This window comes from Giraffa tippelskirchi, chromosome 1, assembly GCF_054371585.1.
Source record: "Giraffa tippelskirchi isolate mGirTip1 chromosome 1, T2T-mGirTip1v1.2.pri, whole genome shotgun sequence".
In the NCBI taxonomy this organism is placed as follows: domain Eukaryota; kingdom Metazoa; phylum Chordata; class Mammalia; order Artiodactyla; family Giraffidae; genus Giraffa; species Giraffa tippelskirchi.
The window spans coordinates 153,643,095-153,651,362 of NC_137275.1; the positions used below are offsets into that span (position 1 = coordinate 153,643,095).

The 8,268-nt window shown below is 37.4% G+C and overlaps 1 long non-coding RNA gene across 1 annotated transcript; it reads right to left on the bottom strand.

Annotated features, from left to right (window-relative positions):
- Positions 1 to 500: 500 nt before the first annotated feature.
- On the bottom strand, positions 501 to 7,769 carry LOC145509155 (uncharacterized). Its single transcript, XR_014055887.1, has 3 exons — positions 7,305 to 7,769; positions 4,151 to 4,214; positions 501 to 1,932 (listed from the first exon to the last, which is right to left on the bottom strand). It is a non-coding gene; the product is annotated as an uncharacterized LOC145509155 (long non-coding RNA).
- Positions 7,770 to 8,268: the final 499 nt, after the last annotated feature.

Here is an 8,268-nt window from a genome sequence, read left to right on the forward strand (position 1 = left end):
TAATTTGACCATAAAAAGATTGCTAGGACAATTTATCTGAAATTCAGTTGTTTAGAGAAGTGAGAATCATCTGCTGTTTAACTTAGTAAAATTCATGAGTATGCTTACTTGTGTGGTCACTCTTTTTCAGGATGCATTACCATCCCAATTTTGGTTCAAGTATCAAGACCATTGATCACACACACACACACACACACATACACTCACACTCACACTCACACTCACTCATACGCTCCAAGAGGATTTGAAAAAATGCATTTCATTTCTTATATAATGAAGCTTCCAAGGTAGATCAAGTTGGCCCCAATACTGGCCCCATGGTGGCTTGGGAGAACAAGTAAAGAATATGGACTTGGGTTTTTGTGGTGGTTAGGAGATGGAACCAAAAAAGGAGGATCCAGGCCTTTCCTTTCTGTTTGTCCAAATTTGGGAAGAAGGGCAAGAGAGAGTGGTGAGGCTTCAAGCTGACAGCTGTAAACATCAAAAAATGGAGTTGACTCTTTATTATACTTCCTCTGTTCTTTATTAAAATGAGTAAAACTGAGACTTGTTTCTACTTAAGTTCTTGGCCCTGAAACTCTCAGAAGTTTGTTCTGATTTTTCATTCTGGAAAGATAAAGAAAATCTCAACGTGAGTAGAGATCTATTGGTAATTATATCAGAAATAGTTTCGGAGCAGGGAAATAACATTAAGCCAAGTCAGATAGCAGAACCTACACAGGAGCCAGGAGATTTTACCTCCCATTATGATCATAATATTAGCTGGTATGTGTTGAACATTCTTTATCAGATACTCAGTTAACTGTTTCTTTGAGCATCTCATTCAAACTTATAACAATATCATATGTTAAGTTCTAGGACTATTTTGAATCTACAGTTGAGGAAAGTTGTACTTAGAGAAGCAAAGGAATTTCTTTCAAGTGCACAGCTAGTGGAAGGTTCAGGCTGGCCTAAGATGAATGCCATTAATCACTGTAGTTTTCTCCTTTCTGAAATTCTTAATTCTTATGGAAAATTAGGAAAATAAATAAGAAGCATGAATTTTATTGTAAAACCACCAGACTGTGTGTAAACCTTTAAAAAAATTTTTTTTGAGTGTTCATTTTAAGACTGAAGGCTGTAATCAAGTTAATTTGCTCTAAAGAACTAACAGAATTAATTATGGAAATACATTGCTTAAAATTTCTGAGACAGTGAAACTGAGCCTATTATACAGAGTGAAGTAAGTCTGAAAGAAAAACACCAAATCAGTATATTAACACATATATATGGAATTTAGAAAGATGGTAATGATGACCCTATATGCGAGACAGCAAAAGAGACACAGATGTAAAGAACAGACTTTTGGACTCTGTGAGAAAAGGCGAGGGTGGGACAATTTGAGAGAATAGCTTTGAAACACGTACATTACCATATGTGAAATAGATCGCCAGTCCAGGTTCGATGCATGAGACAGGGCACTCAGGGCCAGTGCACTGGGATGACGCTGAGGGATGGGATGGGGAGGGAGGTGGGAGGAGGGTTCAGGGTGGGGGACACATCTACTTCCATGGCTGATTCATGTCAAAGTATGGCAGAAACACACTGCAATATTGTAAAGTAATTAGCCTCCAATTAAAATAAATTAATTAATTTTAAAACATTTTCTGGGACTTATGCCAAGATCCAATTTTAAAATGAGAAATCTTTGTATATTATATTGTTCAGTGTGTTTATAACCCAGGGCTTTGTTGATTTTTAAGATTCAAATAAGCTATTCCAGAGGTCAGGTTTATAAAACTTAAGAGTGGCATTGCGGAAGATGGTGAAATCTAGGTCAGTTATAAAAGGAGTAGCAGCACAGTGAAACTGAAATCTTTGAAGGGTACCTGGTTGATGGGTATCCCTCTGCTACTTCCTTTCCTTCTCTGCTGATCCCTTCCATGTACCATACTGAAAGAATCAAGGGTGATACAATTTGGTTACTTTTGATTCTACCGTATCTCACTGATACGGTCTTATATTACATTTAAATTCTGATAAAACCGAACTTTGTGCCCTCGATGAGAAAGAGAGACATGGTTTCCTGGTCAACAACTCTAACTTGTGACCCCTCCCACCACCTTCTCCCTACCAACCTTGATATGATTAGGCCTTACCACCCTTCCAACCATGAGTTTACTTTATTTTCTAGGCATATGCCAAACAAAATTCATGTGTTTTTATTCAATTCAGTATCCAAGAGTGAATTTTATAGGCTTACAATTCAGACCTTTATCTGCTATGACTTTTTATATTAGATTATGACGGACAGGGAGACCTGGCGTGCTGTGATTCATGGGGTCGCAAAGAGTCAGACACGGCTGAGCGACTGAACTGAACTGAACTGATGGAAGTACCTAGGGGCTAATGCAATGAATGTGTCTCAAGATTTGTTGCACAGGTGAATTTTTTACAATAATTTTAATGACTTTGTCTTGATTTACAAAGATATTCTGCATAGTGAGATCTCAAATGGCTGGAATTAGTTATCATTTCACCTGTGTTCTCTTTTAATGAGAAAATTACCTACTCTTTTCTTGCCTTGTCCTTGGGGCTAAGTGGCAGAGGCATCAAAGGAAGGAAGGAAAGTGCAGGATTGTGCATCTGGGTCATGTAGTTGTTAATGAGCTGAACGCATGGCATTTCCCAAAGAAAATTAAATATTCAAATGAAAGCAATGGCTGAGTTAAGGCCTTTCCATGAGTTTAACTTGAAATCCTCTGTAGAAATTATATTTTTCTTTTTTTGGTTGAAGTATAGTTGGTTTACAATGTTAGTTTCAGGTATACAGCAAAGTGATTAAGTTTTATATATATATATATATATACACACATACACACACACACACACAATATACACACATATATAGGAAAAAATAATACATGTGTGTGCTATAGAAATTATTTTTCAATTACCATTTTATAATATTAACCATTCCCAATTGTTATTGCTCACTGTCATTGCTGTAAATTATTATTTGGAAGTTTAGGAACCCCAAAAAGCCTGTGCTAACCATTGGTAAAAGGTTACTAGTGTGCAACTGAAATGGGGGGAGGGGCAAGATAACTACACATTTGTCAAATGTTGGCAAACATACTCAGCTTTACAGCATATGAGACAAAATGAGCCACTTACTCGCTTAATCAAAAGTACTCCGAATTACAGTGGCTCCAAAGCCCCTCATGCTATATTGATTTTTAGGTTCTCTTCTCTCATTATAATATCCTTGAGAGATTTTTTCCACTCGGGCTATCTCAAACATATTCCTTTGTCATGTTCTACTACTGGCTTTGTTGTTTCTTAGCTCTAAATCACATCTCTCTGGTTCATCAAAGGAACATTTTAATGCTTCTACCAATCATCTCCTGCAATTTGGGGACGAGCAACCTTGACCTAGATACTGGCAGATGTTACTGCCTTTACGTGACCTTGAAGGATAGGGAGGGGAAGCTGCCTTCCTCTTTGACAGTCTATTCTAGTATTGGAATAGAATCTTGTCTTCACTCATTCCACAAAATAATGCCAAGCATAACACTATTATAAACAGAAGATTATAATACCATTTATGGAGTACTCAACATGTTTAAGCAATGAGATATAATCTTCAAATAAACTTATAAATACATTAATTCTCTTTTTAACCAAGGACAGAAGTAAGTTTCAAAGAAGTTAAAATGTCTGAAGATTTCTTGCTTGAAAAAAGTATATCTCCAATTCAGGGCCACTTCTAATCCATATGATAGCTTTGTACAAATAAGGGAGAAGAAAACAAACTCCTTTTACTTAAGACCCTTCCACCTTTCAAAATATTTGCAGAATAGGAAAATATGTTTAAAAAGAAAGATACTTGACTGCCACCTGCAGGAAAGTGTTGTTATCTACACATCTGTGATGCCTAGAACTTGAGTGGTGTCTTAGATGTGTTGTCCTTGTGATGTTAAGAATCTGTCCAAATGTGTATAACAGCACTTTTGGAATATGAATACAAGTTCTCTGGGTTAACAGTCCTTCTGATTAACTGTGCTATAAACTCAGAAATATCTAAACAAGATACAGTCACACTGTGCATGTAAATGATTGAAAATTCTTCAATGCTTTCTGCCCCCATCCTCTGTCACTATAATCATACCTGTGTCCGGTCCACCATGGTTACTCCTGGGTGCACATTTCCATTGTTGATGTCCCCTGAATATCTTGAGGACAGAAAGAATTTCAAACAAAGAGATGACAAAGTAAATGGAGTTGTGGAAGAATTAAATGGGATACTTTTTTTTTTTTTTTAACTCAGCACAAAACAAGAGAAAAGAAAAAGAAAATCAAATTCCATTGTTTCTTAAGGTATTGGACTCTTGTTACTATGAACTACAGCATATGAAGACAGAAAATTCCCAAAAAGCGGTTGAAGATAAGCCTGATAGTCAATTTGGTGTTTGGTTTGTTTGTGCTTCTTTCAGAGCCTCACTTGTTAGTTAACTTAACAATAAGTTTAAGTCATATTAGTTCAAATTAATTTTCTTTTTTTTTCTTTTTAAGCTGAAGAGTGTTTGTGGACTGATGGTCACAAGAAACTATTTTGGAAAATATTACTTTTGAGGCACTATATTTAGTGACTGTAGCCACCAAACAATTCAGTCACATGTTAACTGTGACCCTTGTCCTCAGTAGAGATCCTGTTTCCATTTCTTCCAATCCCGTATGCAAAAACTTATTAATAAATAGATAAAATGCGTTTCTGTCTGAACTGATCAAAAGCTAATGTAACAGACATACTCTCCATTGTTATTCCATGTTGTTCCCTTTGACTGGAATAAGTAGAAGTTGAGTAGAACTTTAGAGGCCAACTAGTAGCGAGAGTTTTCGTTTTACAGTTGAAGGAACAGAAACTCACAGGCATTAAATGAATTTCTCAAGGTTGAACTTTATTTAGGGAGACACAACCAGAAGTAGAACATTTGTCTCATGACTAAAAGCATAAGGATTTTTTATTACATTACTTAGCTATTGCTATACTGAGTCATCTAGAAAATTTTTGATTTTTTAAAAAGAAGCAGAATAATTTCCCTATATACCAAGTTCTGTTCACAGAGGATATTTGTTAAGTCAAAATTGTTTGTAAGTCCAATGAAGTTAGCCTAGGGACCCTACTAACACAAGTGGCTGTATAGTTGTTCAGTCACTAAATTGTGTCCAACTCTCTGCCACCACATGGACGGCAGCAGGCCAGGCCTTCCTGTCCTTCACTATCTCCTGGAGTCTGCTCAAATTCATGTCCATTGTGTTGATGATGCTATCCAACCACCTCTTCCTCCGTCTCCCACTTCTCTTCTTGCTCTCTATCTTTCCCAACATCAGGGTCTTTTCCAATGAGTTACCTCTTTGCATCACATGGCCAAAGTATTGGAGCTTCAAGTTCAACTTCAGCATCAGTCCTTCCAATGAATATTCAGGACTGATTTCCTTTAGGATTGACAGGTTTGATTTCCTTGCAGTCCAAGGGACTCTCAAGTGTCTTCTCCATCCCTACAGTTCAAAAGCATCAATTTTTCAGTGCTCAGCCTTCTTTATGGTCCAACTCTCACATCCGTGCATGACTACTAGAAAAAATATAGCTTTGACTATACAGACCTTTGTCGACAAAGTGATATCCCTGCTTTTTAATACACTGTCTAGGTTTATCAAAACTTTCCTTCCAAGGAGGATGTGTCCTTTAATTTCATGGCTGCAGTCAGTATTCACAGTGATTTTGGAGACCAAGGAAATAAAATCTGTCACTGTTTCCATTTCTTCCCTATCTATTTGCCATGAAGTGATGGCAATGGATGCCATGATTTTAGTTTTTTGAATGTTGAGTTTTAAGCCATTTTTCACTCTCTTCTTTCATTCTCATCAAGAGGCTCTTTAGTTCCTCTCCACTTTCTGCCATTAGAGTGGTATCATCTACATATCTGAGATTGTTGATATTTCTCTGGGCAGTCTTTATTTCAGTTTATGATTCATCCAGCCTGGCTTGTCATATGATGTACTCTACATATAAGTTAAATAAGCAAGGTGACAATATACAACCTTAACAAACTCCTTTCCCAATTTTGAACCAGCCTGCTGTTCCTTGTCAGATTCGAACTGTCACTCCTTGACCTACATACAAGTTCCTCAGGAGACAGGTAAACTGTTCTGGTATTCTCAACTCTTTCAGGATTTTCCACAGTTTGTGGTGATCCATATAGTCAAAGGCTTTAGTATACTCAATGAAGCAGAAGTAGATGTTTTTCTGAAACGCCCTTGTTTTTCTATGATCCATCAGATATTGGTAATTTGATCTCTGGTTCTTCTGTCTATTCTAAATCCAGTTCCTACATCTGGAAGTTCACTTTCTGCTGAAGCCTAGCTTGAAGGATTTGAGCGTTACTTTGCTAGCATGTGAAATTATGTGGTGGTTTGAACATTCTTTGGCATTGCCTTTCTTTGGGATTGGAAAGGAAACTGACCTTTTCCAGTCCTGTGGCCTGTGAAGTTCCGCAGAACTGGAGGAAACAGAGACTCTTGAAGGGCACAAACAGAACATTGTCCATACCAGTACCCAGGGGAAAGGAGCAATAAACCCATAGGAGACTGAGCCAGAGCTGCTTGTGAATGTTTGAAGGTCTCTTGTGGAGGTGTGGGTCAACTTGGTCTGCCATGGTGACAGGGGCACTGGCAGCAACAGTGCTGGGAGGTTCATGTTGGTATAAGTCCTCTTGCAGGTTGTCAATAGCCCTACCATAGAGTCTGTAGAGTCCAGGACTGGGTGGCCTCAGGCCAAACAACTAATAGAGGGAGCACAGCCCACCCATCAGCAGACAATTGGATTAAAGATTTACTGAGCATGGATCTGTCCACCAGAACAAGACCCAGTTTTCCCCACAGCTAGTCCCTCCTATCAGGACGCTTGCATAAGCCTCTCATCCTCATCCATAGACGGCAGAGAGAAGAAGCAAGAACTACAATCCCACAGACTCCAGAATGAAAATCACAATCACAGAAAGTTAACCAAACTGATCACATAGATCACAGCCTTGTTGTAGCAAAGGGGCTTGCATAATTCAGTGAAGCTATGACAAAACATGGTCCACTGGAGAAGGGAATGGCAAACCACTCCAGTATTCTTGCCTCAAGAACAGCATGAACAATATGAAATGGTTATACAGTACTGTATTGTAATAAGTTTATAATACTTTTCATACAAATAATACATAAAAAGCAAACACACACACAAAATAAACATTTTTAATCTTACCGCACAGTACCTGGAAAAGTACAGTAGTATAGTATAACAGCTGGCGTACAGGATCTGGCATCCAGTGAACAGGCAAGAAGAGTTACTGACTGGAGGAAGGAGAGGAGGTGGGAGATGGTAGAGCTGAAGGATTGTCAGCAAGAGAAGACAAACGGCAAACTGCAGTTTCACTCACTCCTGACATTTATGGAACACACATTCACATTTTTGAAAGTTCACAACTTGAAGGTTCTTATGCAGAGGCCTTACTGCATGACATATTTCTAAATAAATAGTGGTAGATCCAATAATTCTCTATTACTTTAATGAAGTATATTGACATAACTAGCTTAATTATGTTTAACCCTTCATAGTATGCTAACTAGTTTCCTTCATTGATTCTAGTAAGGATTTAATCTTGATCATACAAATTCAAACACATATTACAAATCTGAAGCATTTTTGTAGCAGTTGAGTACATCACTCTCTTATTAGTGGGTCTGAGTAGATGAGCATCTGCATTTTGATCAGCTCACTAAAGAGCCTTTGTGATGGACCAGGTATCCTGGATTCCATATGACCTTGGTAAAATTCTAATTTCTACCTAGGACACACGCTGAGATGTTTGACAAAGTAAAAATATTTCTATTGCATCAATTTTTTTTGGTTTGGACTTCATAAGTATTAATTAATACTTATCTGATTTTTTTCTTATAATTTTTATCTACTTCTAATATGTCACATCTCAATTTCTACTGTTGTGTTAAATGTAATTTTCTTATAAGATAATAAAGATTCTTAACATTTATTCATTAGACATTAAAATCTATCATCTACCATATGATGTGATAGTATGAAATCTGGGGTTCTATAAATTGATGAAACAAAGAGGGACACTGGTTCTAGAGCTATATTTGGCCTCAGAAGGGCACTCCCAAGCTTATATGTGTCATAATTCCTTAGTGATAATTCCCTTGTGGAATTCTGTATCATTG